Source organism: Triticum urartu, chromosome 2A (assembly GCF_056163025.1).
Source record: "Triticum urartu cultivar PI428250 chromosome 2A, HENAU_Tu73, whole genome shotgun sequence".
Classification (NCBI taxonomy): Eukaryota; Viridiplantae; Streptophyta; class Magnoliopsida; order Poales; family Poaceae; genus Triticum; species Triticum urartu.
The window spans coordinates 158316807-158333640 of NC_141874.1; the positions used below are offsets into that span (position 1 = coordinate 158316807).

The 16834-nt window shown below is 45.0% G+C and overlaps 1 pseudogene; it reads right to left on the reverse strand.

Annotated features, from left to right (window-relative positions):
• Positions 1-12119: 12119 nt before the first annotated feature.
• LOC125516600 (uncharacterized) lies at positions 12120-12948 on the reverse strand (annotated as a pseudogene).
• Positions 12949-16834: the final 3886 nt, after the last annotated feature.

Here is a 16834-nt window from a genome sequence, read left to right on the forward strand (position 1 = left end):
CTCTAATGTTCCAAAAGATATAATCCGTCACTCGCTCCAGAGACCTCAGTACCGTGCTAACTCCAAGAATTTCCTTCTTTACTACATAAAGCATCAGCTGCTGGATAGAAAGCAAAAGCATTTATTTATAGCTGACAGTTAGCTTTCGCTTGATTTCTTTCTTATAAAATTACATTTTGTTGATTGTAGATTGGGTCGGTGTAAATAAAGGGTGAGCTCCAAACTACAGTGGGAAAGGCCGAGTATACACCAACCATACTTTGGAGTGAGAAGGAGATCCTAACTAACAAAATAAGGCATCTGATACTATGCTGAAAAGTCCCGTTTGGTCACTTTTCAAAAGAAGGATGCGCCGCTATTTTATCATCATCTGGCACTGCTTGACTTGCTTTCACAGCTTTTAGCTTGAACGTGGCACTAAAGCCTCCATGTCAACTAAAGAAAATAGTTCAAGACAGTAGAGCACAGAGGGAATTACCAACATGGGTTCAGCATTTCGTTTAGTGAATGCGGAGATAAAAGCAGCTGCTATTGATGTGCAATTGGACCGCTCGCATCGCTCCTTGACACGAAGGCTATAAGAATCAAAGGAAATACTGGGCGTAAATGACTTTGGAGTTCAAACCTGGCAAAGTCCTTACTTACTCGGCTCCAGGCCAAAGCGATGAAAAGACCCTTTATTTAATATGGTCATGCCCATGAGAGAAAGTCTAGCCCTATCAACACCTTCTGATCCTAGTTGGCTCGAGTAAGGCAGGCTACTTCTAAGCAATCTAGAGAACATTGAACCTCATTGAAAAGAAATAACTTCCGGCCAACATAAAGATCCAGCAACCTTTTGCCTGACCTCGGCTCTGACGCATTCCTCCTAGCCTAGATTTTCACTACATTCTTTGGGATCAATGCCTACTTCTTGAACTTGAAATACCTGTATCCCTTCTTCGATAAGTGGAATGTTTCGCTTGAGCGTCTACTTTGGCGAAACCCTTGTTATCTATGCTATGTATTTGTGGCCTAGCCCTCTATAAGGCACACGTTTTTCATACGTGAGGCTATAGAAGGAAAGCAACAATCCTGGAGGAGGAAATAGTTCACTTGTTGGGCACCTGGGCTCCCTATTCGTAAATTCACTTACGTGACGAGCAATTAACAAGGCGCGCTGCGTTTGAATGACATGTTATTTGAATAATATTGCTGCTGTGTCGCAAGTCTCAGTCTTCCAAAATAGGAGACGACTATGGACAGAGATACCAGGTAAACGGAGTGCCAGTGATTGCCTTGGTTGATAGTGGCAGCACGCACTGTTTTGTAGACCCCAAAGATTGTGAAGCGGGCTGGTTACGACTCAACTCCGTATAAACCTATGGAAATCACAGTAGCAAATGGCGCTAAGATGTATTGTGAGCACAAATGTGATGGCATGCTATGGGTAATGCAAGGGAAGGAGTTTCAGTTTGACATGAAAGTCATGGAGGTAGGTTCGTATGAGGGGGAGATTGGATTTTGTTGCTATAAGAAGGAAGGGCCAATTATTTTCTCAACCAGTGCACCATCCATAACATTGGTCAAGGAAGGCAAGAAAGTAGTTTGAAAGGGAATTCAGGATCAGACAAGGAGGTCAGTAGAAAGAGGAAGGGTGCAGTTACAACAAGGAGAGATTTGTATGCTCGTGCAAGCTTTTCCAGTGAATGCCACCAGCAAAGAAACCAGAATACCTAACAGTATGAATAAGTTACTTACCCGAGACTCTGACATTTTCAATGAGCCAAAAGAGTTACCACCAGACCCATGATCATGTAATACCTCTTCTGGAGGGAGCTGAGCCGATTAATCTCAGGCCGTATAGATACTCGCACGATCAAAAGGCAGCCATTGAAAAGTTGGTCGATGAAATGTTAGCAGCTGCTGTGATTAGGCCAAGCTCAAGCCCTTTGCCCTTTTCAAGTCCTGTACCTGTAGGTAGGATGGGTGGGAGTTGGCGATTGTGTATAGACTACAGGAAACTAAATAGCCTTACCATTAATAAAAATATCCCATTCCTTTCGTGGATGAACTCTTGGAAGAGGGCAGTCCCAAATGAAAAAAAGCCATTTATCGATCCCAAGAAGCAAGTGAATTAGTTTTATTGCTTTTCTTCCTTTAGCTTCTGTTTATTGCAAGCACATATTTTATAGTATTATTTGAGATGCTGGAGTAAAAGGGAGTCAGAGGTAAGCCCTAGCTAGCCGCCCCCCTCTTCCCTATCAGCTGAGAGTTTGCATTCGCCAGTGTGCCACCATTCCTTATTCATACTGTACTTCACTTCTCTATGCTTCAGGCATTCCGCTTTCATCTTGTGATACCCCAGACCTGTTTCTTTGGATCCTTAACTACAAAAGTAAGCACCTCCCCTAACTAATTAGTTAGTATCGAGAGACTCAAAAATCATTAAAGTTGAGAAACAAAGGTACTCTTGCCGATGGAAGAAATTCCATAAATGTCCCATAGAGTCAAAAAGCTGTTTTGAGGAACCAGTATCAAAACTTGACCCATTAGCTGCTGCCCTACTTCATCCAAGGGCTAGGTGTGGGTGTGACTAAATCCCCTCCTTCCTTACTTAATAGTTATTTTAGTCTCCTTGGGCAGTCGACCCCTTCAATTGGTCATGCTTTTCTTGTTTCTCTGGATTCGTTAGGCATGCGACGGGCGAGCAATCTCTTGATACTACGCCTAGCCGTGGGCTTGCTCTTCTTTTTGACCTTGCTTGATCACTCACTAATAGGGATTGGGCTGATCCAGGCATGCAAGCACTCAGGTACCCTTTTCATCCACTCCTTCATCCGCTGATTGTCGCTGTCGATGCCCAGCTATTTAGTTTGGAAAGTGTTAATCCGAGTAGTGAGCCCTGTGGCATACCTCTGAAGGTACCAACGCTTGCACTTGTTTGTGTTAATGGATCCAGCAAGACTCTAATATGATTTCTAAGGATTTGAAGAACGACGTGTACATGTTTCATTTCACCTAATCCATCATTTGAGGAGTGGGTTTCGCGATTGGGCTCAGATAGGGGTAAAGAGGGGGAACGGAGGCAGAGTTGATAATTGTATGGTTTCCCACTAAGCGCGAGCATAAAATTGTATGGTTTCGAGTTTCTGGTCTGTTTTCTTTTGAGAATCAAACCTCTAATGGGTTTTTGCTACCAGGAGAAGGGAATGGCCATGTTGATGGGGTCTATCTAAATAGAGAGGAACCTACAGGGCTGATTACTCGATCACTCCATTGTGATGACAATCACACCCATATTCTTTATTATTTCTAAATATAGATAACTGCCATCTCCCGGCATAAGAAGGAGTGACCCTAACGACAGCCCCTATAATAGTAGACAACACGTTTTAAATCAGACTGGACTGAACGAAGAAAGATCTTTCCACACAAGAGTGGAAGGGATCCTTTAGAAATAGTTCTTAGCTCCAATCAAGCTTTCTCTGCTGTCTAGGATCGTTAGTGCTATAGTGGAGACACTTTTCTCAAATAAGAATGGTGGTCACATTCCCTTTCTGGTGGTAGTCATTGAGGATCTCAAAAACAGGGATCGCAAAAACGTGTCAATAATGACAACGCTGGGCGAAAAGGCTAAAGAAGAAAAACCTGTAGATTTGAATGCCACTTCCTTTGCTAAGATAGCTAGATTTGGATGTCCATTCCATAAGGTATAGATGCATCTGACACTGAGTAGAAGTTACTAGCAGGATAGACAGGAAGCTCTGAAGGATGTACAATGCTTGGAGGGACAGAAGTTTCAAGAGAAATGGTCTCTTTTGATGGGCATTTGTAGATGATGGTTGATACTGAAAACAATGCCTTCTTGACAGCTCTAGCATCACCAGTTATCTATTAAGCATAAAGATACATTCAAGATAACAATTAGCGGAATATAAGAAACAAAGAATAGATATTGAATAAAGAAAAAAAAGAGCAGAGCCTCATAACCGTCCTAATAGAGATAATACCACGTTCGTCTTGTTCTTTACGCCGATCCAACTCGTGCTTTTTTGGATGGATTTCACACGGAATCAAGGGAGGTGCGGGATACGACCCATATCACATTCCTGTGCCATAGCTTGCAAAATCAAATAAATCTATCGAAGCTAGGGTGCCAGGCCTATAAGAATCAGAAGAACAATCCACACTAATGTAACCGTAAAGAAATGGCGGCTCTAACATAGATTTTTCTCAATATGTCATGTTGTTGAAAAATCCTGTGGTAGCATGGGATGATCGGCACTTTAGTTTTAGTTATTGATTTACGCATCACGCATTAACTAATATTTATGGGGCTGGAGACTTCGCTAAAGCATGCACATAAATAGATGAATGAGAGATTACAAGGCAAGGAGATACAGATCTGGGGGTTGACTCAGAACTTGTACATAGGTCAGCTCACTAATGCTTAATAACCAATAAATAGTCAATCAAGAGATATGCACCAGCAAACAACATTATACTGAAATAGTGTATTAGGCGGCAAATGGCACAGAAGAGTTTAGACGATAGATTCTCTACAACAGGTAGGGATCGGGGGTTATACGCTCTTTTCTATAAACAAAGTAGGCTTGTGATTGTCCGCATCCATCACTCAATCATGCAATTCAAAGAAATGGTTTACTTATCTTCTTCTAAAGGATGGAATTGCTAGATTGTCAGTAATATCAATTGAGGAAGAAGCTAGTCCCACTTAAATTCGAAAAGAAGACCTCTATTGTGACAGAAGATTCCTCGCCCACAGCATCTCACTTATTGATTGTGACATAGCTCTCTATCTCCGCTCATAAGAAGATAGCGTTTCATTCACTCGCTCTAGAAACCATAGGAGCTACTATTCCCAAGTTTATTAAGAATGGGCACTCACTGGATTCAGGCTTCCACCGTTCTAGCTTCTCTTCGTAGTTCACTAGAATGTATCGAGCATGTTTCTCCGGATCAGGAGGCTTTACATAAATTGCTACGATTGCCAAGTCGAAAAAGAACTGGGCATGAAAGTGAAAGTGGAAAGAGAAGGGAGCGTGACTTGTTTCAAGAATTGGATGCCCTTGTTAAGGAAATCTAGTATAAAAGGAGAAATTGGGCCTATTTATAACTTTTGGTACCTAACCACCTGAACTGGGAATAATGGCTAAAGATTGAAGGTTCTAAGCCATGTATCAGAGCCGGTTATTTGAGTATCGATGCTGTTGGAGTCTAGCTTCCGACCAATCCACTTCACTTCGGAGGACATAACAGCTTAAGAAGAAATCGAGATCAGGCCCGTGGAAAGCACACACACACACGCCTGGGGAATGAATCCACTTTTTCATTCTCAATACTAGGGGGGGCTTCTCCGATCGATTGCTTTAACTGTTATTCCCCAGATTGGCGAAATGACCTTTCGTCTTGCTTCCGTAAAATAATAAAATGTGCTTTCGCCAGAAGAAGAAAAAAGAAGATAGCTCAGTAAATGGCATTCAAGTAAAGTCGAGAAAGAGGCCTTGCTTTCGCACAGGAAGGAAAGAATTGACTCGGGTAAGTAAGCCCTATTGGGGGATTAAGGGCTCGAGTACGATTAGAGCGCCTTTTTTTCTGCTGCGCAGGCTTACCATTTTAAATAGGGGGAAACAGGAGACTGTAGAAGATGAATATGGCTAGTCTACTGCTACTGTTTGATTGGCAATCCTTAGACTATAGGGATGAAGCAAAGGAGCATAACCTACCTGCAACTATGCTTTAAAGCAAAGAAATCTATCGAAATTCTCATTCTAGTCTGAGGGGATATCTGAAGCTACCGATCCGGGATCTCACTCAAATCCAAACCTAGCACTTTTGTATTTATTGCTTCTCCTTTTAGAAGGTCCGTAGCCGAGTAGAAGAGAAGAAAAGAGATTTCCTTATCTGCATGCCAGCTTTCATTCCTACTTTTGATGAAAGAAAGGTCAGTTGCTGCCGACAAGTCGACTAAACTTTCACAACTGTCACCTATCTTTAAGCACCTTCTAGGCCGCTTCCCAACCTAATGCATTCAAGTCTGCCTTCGGTACTGGTACTTCGGAATCAAGGGCCCAACAAGCGATATCAGGAGTCTTTGGCCGAAGAACTCACGGATAAGAAGGTTATTCCATAACTATATAAAATCCATAGTCACGCTCAGCATGCGAAAGCTTGTAAAAATGACATCCCCTGCGAAAACCAATAGGATTTGTTGGGCCATCGAACACTAGTTTCTGGTTTCTCAAGACCTTGAGGCAAGGGCAGTTACGCAACATTTTCTCAATATTGAATGTGCATTTTTCCCGCATTTTTTCGATTCCACTTCTGTATCAGAAATTAGTGTCAAGGGATGGAGTTCCTGTTTCGTTAACTAAGTCTCGCGTTGTTTGCTTGAGGAAGGGACGGCCGTAGCTAAATTTCCATTGCTAATCTTACATGTTCCCACGAACAATAAAGAAAAGAAGAAAAGGCTATTCCTTAGACACAGAGGTGGGATTAAGGCGTCATGCGGAACTCCAACAACATAGACCAGATGACTTATTTATTGAAAATAGGTTTAGGAGCCTGATCCTGGAGCTGAGCAAGCATGGGCGCGATCCACATCGAGTGGAACTACTATAACTATATCTGTGGAAGGAAGGTGGAACCTTCACCGAATCATAGTTAGGTGGCACCCATTCCGCAGTGGGCCGACGTCACACTGCCGCTTCAATAGCTAGCGGGTAATAATCAGAAAGTGAATCATCAACCACTCATTTAGAAGCCGCTCATGCAACAACGTTTAAGTAAATCCTTCCGCCCTTATTTTCTTTAGTCTAGTTGTTGGAGGAAATGCGCCTTGAACACATTACGTATACTAGCTGAGCTTTGTCCCTAATCGTGACTAGTTGTTATTAGTTTCGATCAAATTTCCCCCCAGCCGGCAATGCCTGAGCTTCTCAAAATCTAGGAAGCTCTGAAAAAAAGTCATCATTATGAAAAGATACTAGCGCTACTAATAAGGGAAGCTACTTTTTTCTAAGAAAGGAATAAAGCAGAAAACTAAAGAAAGAGATCTTAAGTGGGTCCCGCGAGTAGTTTGTCTTGTTTCAGTCCGTACAAGAAGATACTTTCAGGGTTGCCCAAGAAGGGACGGGCCTATCTATTGGTGGTACTAGTTCCGCGGGAGGGGCAGGATTTCGGTGCCGTCAGCATGGGTCCGGCTATCGATCACAAGGGTCTAGATACGGGTCTCGAACGGAAAAGTATGCTACATATTGCTCTGCTCCAGTTCCCTCTGCTTACACCTGGTCAATTCGTTGATCGCCCCTTTTATTTCTGATTTTCAAAAGGGCCCCGCTCTCGTCTCTGCTGACGAAGCCTTTATCTCTGTCTCTGTTATCCTCGTACCTGCTGATCTCTTCGACTGATAGAGTCTATGCTATTGGTGAAGCTGGTTCTACCTCAACAACAGGATCTGCAAATGGATTTTCAACTAACAGCCTCTGCTTCAATTTGTGATGAAAGGTCGACTAGTTTTCACCGAATCTTCAATTACGCACCGGTAACTTTTTTCCATTTCCGAGGTCCAGAGGGGAAGACGAAGTACAGCCTAGTTCAGAGAGTCACGATTGAATCCAGGTTAATTCAGCAGCAGCTAGAGCAATACTCCGATATTGATTTGATTCTCCGCTACCCACCAAGGTAGAAGACTGCTTGATCCGCAAAAGAAGTATGCTTTATTTGCTTATAGAACAAAAGTATACGCTTTTTCAGGGAAAGATAGATGGAATAGGGCATTCAGCAGTTTGAAGAGGTAGCCTTTTTCAGTAGCAGTCTTGTAAGCAAGCGCCGTACGTTCAATCTATACTGGCGAGAGTCTTTCCTCTTATAAAGCCTGAGCGCGTTGCATGACTTAATGCCAGCTCTTTATCATACATCTTCTGTAGAACCAATAAATATAAGGGATATGTGTTAGCACATCTTGTTCGTGCTCTGCACCACGTTTTTCCTGTATACCGGCAGCTAGCATCCCATCAGTAACCTACGGGCGAGATTTCTTGAGGGGGGCTGGCCATGGTTTTTTAACCCACCCTTTCATTCACTTAAGACCCAAAGCAGAAAAGGTTTGCAATCCATATACTGGAATTTGGTTCCACCGAAGTACAAGGACTAAACTGGTCGACTCCACCGCAGGGTGCGAGATGTTGAGCTTCCTCGACGCCTACTCTGGGTATCAGCAAGTCTATATGGCTGAGGAAGACAAAGAAAAAACTAGTTTTATCGCCCCTTCCTTCTGCTACAAGCGGATGCCCTTCGGTTTGATAAATGCCGGCGCCACATTTAAGCGCCTAATGAGCCTCATCCTCAGGTCTCAGTTGGGTCGTAATGCAGAAGTGTACGTTGACGACGCCGTCATCAAAAGCCGCTTGGCAGGGACTCACCCCAAAAACACCTCTTTTTTTGCATCTGCTGAGCAGAACCAATTACCAGATCCTACTTCTAAGCTCTATGCTCTACTTCGGCCTTGCTCTCACTTATGGGTAGGAAGGACAATAAGCAGGAATTCATGTTGGCTAACTATTCTATCCAGGCGGAAGTTGTTTTCATAGGAAAGACGGAAGGTTTTGCACGTTGGTTGCATCGAATTTCCCTTTCTAATAGCATACACAAATAGATAAGAAAGTTACGACGATGATAAGGTAAATGAAAACCTTTGATTTACCTTACCATCAGTTCTGTCTTATCTCTGTGCCTCCTCTAGCCATTTCATAATTGGATATCGTCATTCAAATCTGTTATGACAACTGTTTGGTAAGCAGGGATTTGAATCAAACAATAAATACCAACTCTAAGTGTGATGGATAGTACCTGGTGCCTAATTTCATGGTATCTTTCTTGGCGCCTACCACAGGAAAACCCCTCCTTCTTTTGGGAGGAAATCAAATGAGTAAAGGTTTCTGCCGACTCCCCTCAAGGAACCACTCACTACTCAACTTGAAACCACGGACCTACCTCCTGCTTTTGACTTTCTTCTTTGTCCCAATTCATATCGAGCATGTCTTTCTCCATCTATAGATAGAGAGAATAGAGGATAGGGGCGCTCAAAGCAAATAGGATTCTGTATCTAATACTAATAGGTACTAACCGCATTCAAGATTGACTTGACCTCTTATTTTGGATAGGCAGAAATGCTTACGCCCTAGGGGTTTAAAGGGCCCACTCCCTTTGGTTGACTCATCAGGCTCACCACCTTTTGGAGCTCATCCAACAGTCAGTCTACTTAATCATAATCATAATCAATCCGTTGCTATTGCTATCTATCGCCATACCCACAAGAGGGTAATTTATCCAACTCCCCGTGCGAAAGCAAGTCCCGCGTCAGCAGTGATTCGAGTTGTTCCTTGAGAGCAGGCTTATGGCATTCCAGGTAAACATAACAATATGAGAGAGAACTCCATTCGGCTTATAAGTACTCGATTGAACCAATTGTTTTTTCATTTCCCAGTAGGTCACCTTGGGCCAGCTGCTGACTTTCTAGAAAGAGACAAGGAAGTCGATTCAACATAAGGGAAGAAAGCATATTTTAGGTTTACTCCTTCCATGTCTAGTAGGAGTGCGTGCTTCTTATTGCCTTTTGAGCAGTAGTTGTATACATTCCTCACTCAGTCTAATTAATTATCTTTCTCCCTACCCAAATACCAAGGGAGGTTTATGAGTCGTATCCTCCTTACGAGATAGCGGAAGTAGCATTAGCGGGAAAAGTAAGCTCCTTTTCAAGCCTTCTCTTTCGTAACCTTTGATTAGTTCCTTAGATGCCCTTAGCAAGAATGATGCAGGAGCAAGAAAGTCTATTTCCTCCGCCTTTCAAGAATCTCGCGATTCAAATAGCACAGTATAAAATGCAATCCATAAGTCATGCTGGTCAATCAATGACAATGATAAGCTCTATAAAAAAAAAGAGTCTATTGCTCTTCGACATGTTTTATATCTACTTCAGTCATGCTTTATTGGAGTTATCTGACGCCAAGGAGGAAGGAATAGAGATTAGGATCCTAGCCTTGTTCCGTTTGAAGTTCCTAAGAGAGGTTACAAAAGAAAGGGATGCTCAAACCAAGGATTTGGAGTCTTATTAGTGCATCAATCTACAGAAAGGTAGGGGGGCATACCTGTGTGAAAATGGAGTGTAAAGCATATTCTAGATATTTCACTTCGAATTTCTTCCTCTTAAAAGAGTCAAGTCCGCAGGGTTCCCTAAATTCCCCAGGAATCAAGTGGGACCGGGAGATCGTTGTTCATTCGGTGGTTGGCCCTCCCCCTAATAAGTACCTACCAAGAATTGGGCCAGTTAGTTCAAGCGGTACCGAATCACAAAGAACAGTTGAGTTTTCTAATTCATCTATTATTCTATTTTTTGCATTTCTAGAATAGCGTTGGAGCCGGGACACACATTTCTGCCCGAGTTCCAACAGCAAACCAAATACGTTATCGTGGAAAACGAGTTTCGCCAACACAGAAGAGTTTGTGTGCTTTTTATTTTCACATGAGTTTCACATATGTGATGGTTGGTTGGGAGGGTACGGCAAATGACTCTAGAATCTTTCTGGATACAACCACTGAACCGGAAAATGGCCACTATCGTCACCGAGAAAATACTATCTTGTGGACTCAGGCTCTACGTTTATGCCTTAAGGTCTTTCTCCTTACCGTGGGGAGCGGTACCACTTGCGTGATTCTAGAGAAGAAGGCGGTGTCCCGACCACAAGGCGGTTAAATTCCACTGGTGCTTGCTAGCCAGTCAAGAACGACTCGAAGACCGTGGGAAGGTCTTCACGCTACGCCGAAGACGACGATGGCTCCATACCGGGTGGTAATACACAGGTATAGGATTTCCTGTAATGATGTGAAACTGTATATTTCAGAGAAATAGCTCAGTTCGAGAGGAAGGCGGAAACAGTTCCGGTTTTATTAACCTGATTCCTATTCATTTACCGGTAAAGGAAGGAATTCTTATCTATTTCTCGAGGCAATTATACTCATATCGACAATATGAACTGCATGAGAATTAGCATATAGAAAGAAAGCTTTACCGAATACAGGTCTAGTAGGTATAGAGCCGTAAGCGTGGTGGGGGTGCCGGTGCTTAGGCAGATGCCCCATTGTTCATGATGTTGCAATGAATCCAGTGGATCATCCTCATGGAGGAGGTGAGGGGCGCACGAAAGGAGGTAGACCTTCGGTGTCACCTTGGGGAAAGCTCACCAAAGCAGGATTTCGGGCAGTAGTAGGGGTGGTGAAACTTTAGATGTCAAATGCCACCAATTTTTCTGCTCAAGTTAGAACGTAGTTTTTCGAAGTGAATTGGCCAGTTCCTTTTAAAAGGAGACTGGTTTATTTTTATAAGCGATTGGCTTCACTTTAGATTTGTTATCGTAATTTCTCTTTTATTTATGGGTTGTTATTTATTATTTCGATTTTTGATAAACGAAACGAATCCAAGCCCGACAAGTAGAATTCCATTCGGTACCTTTGGGGTTTTCTTTTTCCTTCTGGATGACGACGTCACCGCGTCTCCTTATTGTTATTGCGATGGTGACGAGGAACAAAGGGCCGGGGAGATCATCGAAATTACCTCTAGCCCGGAGCCAGAGGGGGTCGTCGACACAACGCCAACCCTGGTGGTGGGGCACTTCGAAGGTCTGGAGACCCTCCTTGAGATTCCCCCTTTACCGGAAACGCCACCCGCAGGTCCTTCCTTAGCTCCAGAAGAAAGGGAGCAAGCCCCCTGGCCTAAACCTCGATCCATCCCAGAGTAGCCGCCGGCTGGACGGCGGCGAACGGGGGGCAAACTCCTCAAAACGAAGTTCTACTTTGTCTTTGGAAGAATTGGAAGAATCGGACTCTAAGTTTAAAGTAGGAGTAGAGTCTTTAGAGGCTCGCTTAGAAGGAATAAAGAGAAAAAAGCAACTGCAAGCGTTCGGGGCTTCTCCTTTTGAGACTGCGAAAGCAGAGCTGGTTACGTCCATTGGGGAAAATTCCCAGTTTCGTGTGGGACTGCTTTTGTCTCTGGATGTCAAATGCCCCTTGACGGGCAAACGGGAGGCTCTCGAAAAGACGATAGAGGCCATCTTGAAATGCCAAGGGAAGCCCACAGACTCCCTAGCGTCTCTACTCGACCTAAAATGCGATCTCGAGGACCCCGAAAAACTCGAGACCGCTCTCCGTCCATATTTAGGACGGTTAGGGCGATTTTTTAAGAAATAAAAACCTTCTGTCGATTTATCCACACTTTCCATGACTTCTAGAGGAAAGCTAACTGCTTGCTGGCTGGGAGCTGTATGAGCGGTAACGTCCACGTACGGCTCCGTGAGAAGGTGGACGGAAATGGCCTTGTTGTACCTCACTCCCGTCTTCAATGGGGTCTGCTCTTTTTTTTAGGAGAGTATGCCAATATGATCTTAATGAGGTGCGGGGCTTTGCATCTGACATTCGTTGGGCTTTCCTCTGCGGGAGCCCGCGTCCCGGCCTTTTTGTGCAATGAACCCCTCCGGCCGAAGACTAGTGATAGGTGGTCCCGCGGAGCTTTCGGAGAAGGGTAGCCTAGTGTGTAAGCACAGCAATGAACCGCGGCGAACCCTCAGACGACCCTTCTAAGATAAGGGGGGAGATCCTCAGTAGTGGTGACCCTTTGACTCTTCCACTGACTTATATATGTACCGAATGCTCATACGGGAAAGTGAACTCCTGGGTCTGGAACCTGGGGGGTTGCTCCGAGAAAAAATCCTTTCTTTCTCGTCCACTCTAGGGGGTGCGGACACACCTGCGCGGATTACAGGTGACGGTTACAAGAATGGCGGGGAAGTGAAGAGTACCCGACGACATTCAGGGATGAATGTAGACCCATCGGGCGGGGATAATCATTCCGGTCCTGGGAGAGGTGGCGACACCAGTCTGAGCTGAGGGAAGCCAGCCAATTGAGTCACTGAAACGACCGCAGGAGGCGCACCCTAAGCCCAGCTTCTCGGAGCTGCTATTGCGAAATACGGCTTCCTTAATATCCAAATTTCAACAAGGGGGCTGGGCTGCTCGCCTTCATAGAAAGGCGACCGGGCCTAGATTAGATGTTCGCCTTTTAATAGAATAGAAAGAGAAGGTAAAGGGGGGGGGTTTGGAGATTCTTGAAAGAATGCATGGCTTCCTCCTATTCCGCTTCAACAGAAGCCCTTAAAATCCTGCTGCTATGGCAGCAAGGGTTATCCATTTCATAGGCGAGGGTGGGGGAGAAGCAAGCCGAACCTCTGATCGACCCGGACACGTAAAAAATTCTCGGCGCCGAGAGAAAGACGAGATTCAGTAAGTAATTCAGTGAGTGCTTTCTTTTATAAGAAGAGCGTCGGCTTGGAAGAAGAAAATGAAATACGAACAACCGCGCTGGTTGTAATAGATCGACTTGAATGCGTCTTCTTGCTCCAGCATTCAAGTTCCATTTCAAGGGAGGACGACGTACCATGATACTTTCTGTTTTGTCGAGCCCTGCTTTGGTCTCTGGTTTGATGGTTGTACGTGCTAAAAATCCGGTACATTCCGTTTTGTTTCCCATCCTAGTCTTTTGCGACACTTCTGGTTTACTTATTTTGTTAGGTCTCGACTTCTCCGCTATGATCTCCCCAGTAGTTCATATAGGAGCTATTGCCGTTTCATTCCTATTCGTGGTTATGATGTTCAATATTCAAATAGCGGAGATTCACGAAGAAGTATTGCGCTATTTACCAGTGAGTGGTATTATTGGACTGATCTTTTGGTGGGAAATGTTCTTCATTTTAGATAATGAAACCATTCCATTACTACCAACCCACAGAAATACGACCTCTCTGAGATATACGGTTTATGCCAGAAAGGTACGAAGTTGGACTAATTTGGAAACATTGGGCAATTTGCTTTATACCTACTATTCCGTCTGGTTTTTGGTTTCTAGTCTGATTTTATTAGTAGCTATGATTGGGGCTATAGTACTTACTATGCATAGGACTACAAAGGTGAAAAGACAGGATGTATTCCGACGAAATGCCTTGGATTCTAGGAGGAATATAATGAACAGGACTATTTCTCCTTTTGGCCATAGCCATAGAAGAAGCTTCTCCTCCAAAGCGGAGGGAGGGGAATCTCAGGATTCCTATAACCCTGCTTATATAGATTTTTTAAGACAAAATTTAGGGTTTTTCCCGGGTTTGGTACAAAATCTGGAGATCGTGAACACCAAAAAGCCAAAACCCTCCTTGATCTCGTGGTAGATCTACTCTTGTACTACCCATATCATCAATATTAATCAAGCAGGACGTAGGGTTTTACCTCCATCAAGAGGGCCCGAACCTGGGTAAAACATCGTGTTCCCTGCCTCCTGTTACCATCCGGCCTAGACGCACAGTTCGGGACCCACTACCCGAGATCCGCCGGTTTTGACACCGACATTGGTGCTTTCATTGAGAGTTCCTCTGTGCCGTCACAATCAGGAAGGATGCCTCCTCCCGTCTTTAAAGACGGCGCCGTTGCTAAGGGAGCCTTGGCTGTCGGCCAAACCCTCCGGCTAGGTGGTTTCCTCATGACCGCCTGTTCGGCTGTTGCGCCGACAGTGACCTCTTGGGTCATCAAAAGCAACCTACACATCAGCTCGGAGCTCGTCGAGCAGCTAGATCCAATGGAGCTCTCTTCCGTAAACGAGCTCTTGGATCGCATCGCCGCCCTGGGGGTCGCTACGGATTACGACCAGGTTGGGCTTAAACCTGATCTAAGAGAAATTAACTCTCCCCAAGTCACCCACCACGTTGCCGTGGTAGAGGCGCAGTGCGGTGACCCTTCATCTATTTTAAGGACTAGCTACGTCCGAATTCCCGACCCCTCCAAACCGGATACCCGCGGAGAGGAGGATGTAACTCAAGACCTGAGCTTAGGATCAGGCAACGGGCTAGATTCGTTGGACAACATCCAAGAATCCGAACTTCAGAGTTCGAAAATTCTTCGGCCTCCGAATCTTGGATTGGGTAAGGTTTCAGATTCAACGACACCCGCCCACCCGAACATAAGCGATCTCTCCCAAATCAGGCAGAGGCCCGAGGAAACAGTACATCATTACTGAGCCAGATTCCTCCTGGTTATGAACAGGATAAAGGTTGCCGCGAGGGAGACGCAATCTCAATTTTCTGCAGTAATTGCACGGACGAGGGAATCCTTAACGCCGTAAGTCGTCGTGATATTACACGCTTCGCTGACTTGGCGTCCATAGTACAAAAATACTGTGCGATGGAAAGCGCCTGGAAAACCAAAATAAAATTTTGGGATAATCCGGCCTTGAATAGTAATCCCGTCCGAACTAAGAGGGTGCATCATCATAGGACACCCGAGATAAACACCAAAAAGCCAAAACCCTCTACAGGGCATGGAACCGTACTGGAAAGGTGGCTTGATGGACCCTGTAAGATTCACAGTACAGAGGACGCCACACCAACTCACAGCCTTAGAGCATGTTGGATACTCCGGCAGGTGGCCAAAATTGGCGAGGACCTCTTAATTCTGGAGGCCGCAGAAAGCCAGCCCGAGGACACCAGTACCGTTCTCACAGTCTTCGAGACTTTCGCATCAAATAATATGCGAAAAAGAACACTCCGCAGCCTCGCCGAAGTCTATCAAGTTGCAACAATAAATCCATGGAGCGACACTGCTATTACCTTCAATGCAAGTGATGAACCTAGATTCCGAACAGCCCGAGCACCAGCCGCATTGGTCCTCAGTCCCATAGTGGACGGCTTTCGCCTCACCAAGGTGCTCATGGATGGAGGCAGCGGACTGAACCTCATTTATGAGGAAACCCTTCAAAAAATGGAAATAGACTGGAACCGCATCGAGCGAAGCAGCACAACCTTTAGAGGAATAATCCCCAGTCGGGAAGCGCGCTGCACAGGAAAAATCACACTAGATGTGGTGTTCGGCACACCGGATAATTATAGGTCTGAAGAAGTCACGTTTCAGGTGGCCCCGTTTAAGAGCGGATATCATGCTTTACTAGGGCGGGAAGCATTCACAATCTTCCAAGCAATACCCCATTACGGGTACATGAAGCTTAAGATGCCCGGGCCGAATGGAATTATCACGCTAGCTAGTGATCCGGACATAGCACTTCACGCCGAAAACAAGACGGCCGCATTAGCCCTTGAGGCGCTATCCGAAGCCTTAGTGGCCGAGGAACTGACTGCGCTGCGCTCCACGGTTAACAGGGATGATGTGATACTCGATAAGAGATCCAAATCCACATCCTTCAAGCCAGCCGACGAAATAGTCAAATTCCAGGTCCATCCAACGGACCCCAATAAAACAGCTTCAATCGGGGCACGACTGAACCCTGATGCAGACGCCGCACTACGAGAGTTCCTATGAGAGAACTGGGACATCTTCGCCTGGCACCCTTCAGACATGCCAGGGATCCCACGCAGGCTGGCCGAACACAGCTTAAATATCCTAAAAGGATTTAAACCTGTCAAACAAACCCTTCGGCGTTTTTCCGAACCCAAGAGACAGGCTATGGGAGAGGAGCTAGCCAAGCTATTGGAGGCCGGATTCATCAGAGACATAAAACATCCGGACTGTCTAGCAAACCTGGTGATGGTACCAAAGAAGGACAAATCCTGGCGCCTGTGTGTCGACTTTAAAGACCTTAACAAGGCTTGCCCAAAGGATCCCTTCCCCCTCCCCCGCATCGATCAAATTATTGATGCCACTGCAAGACACGATTTGTTGTGTTTCCTCGACGCATACTCTGGTTACCATCAAATCAAGATGGCAGAATCAGACCAAGCTGCAA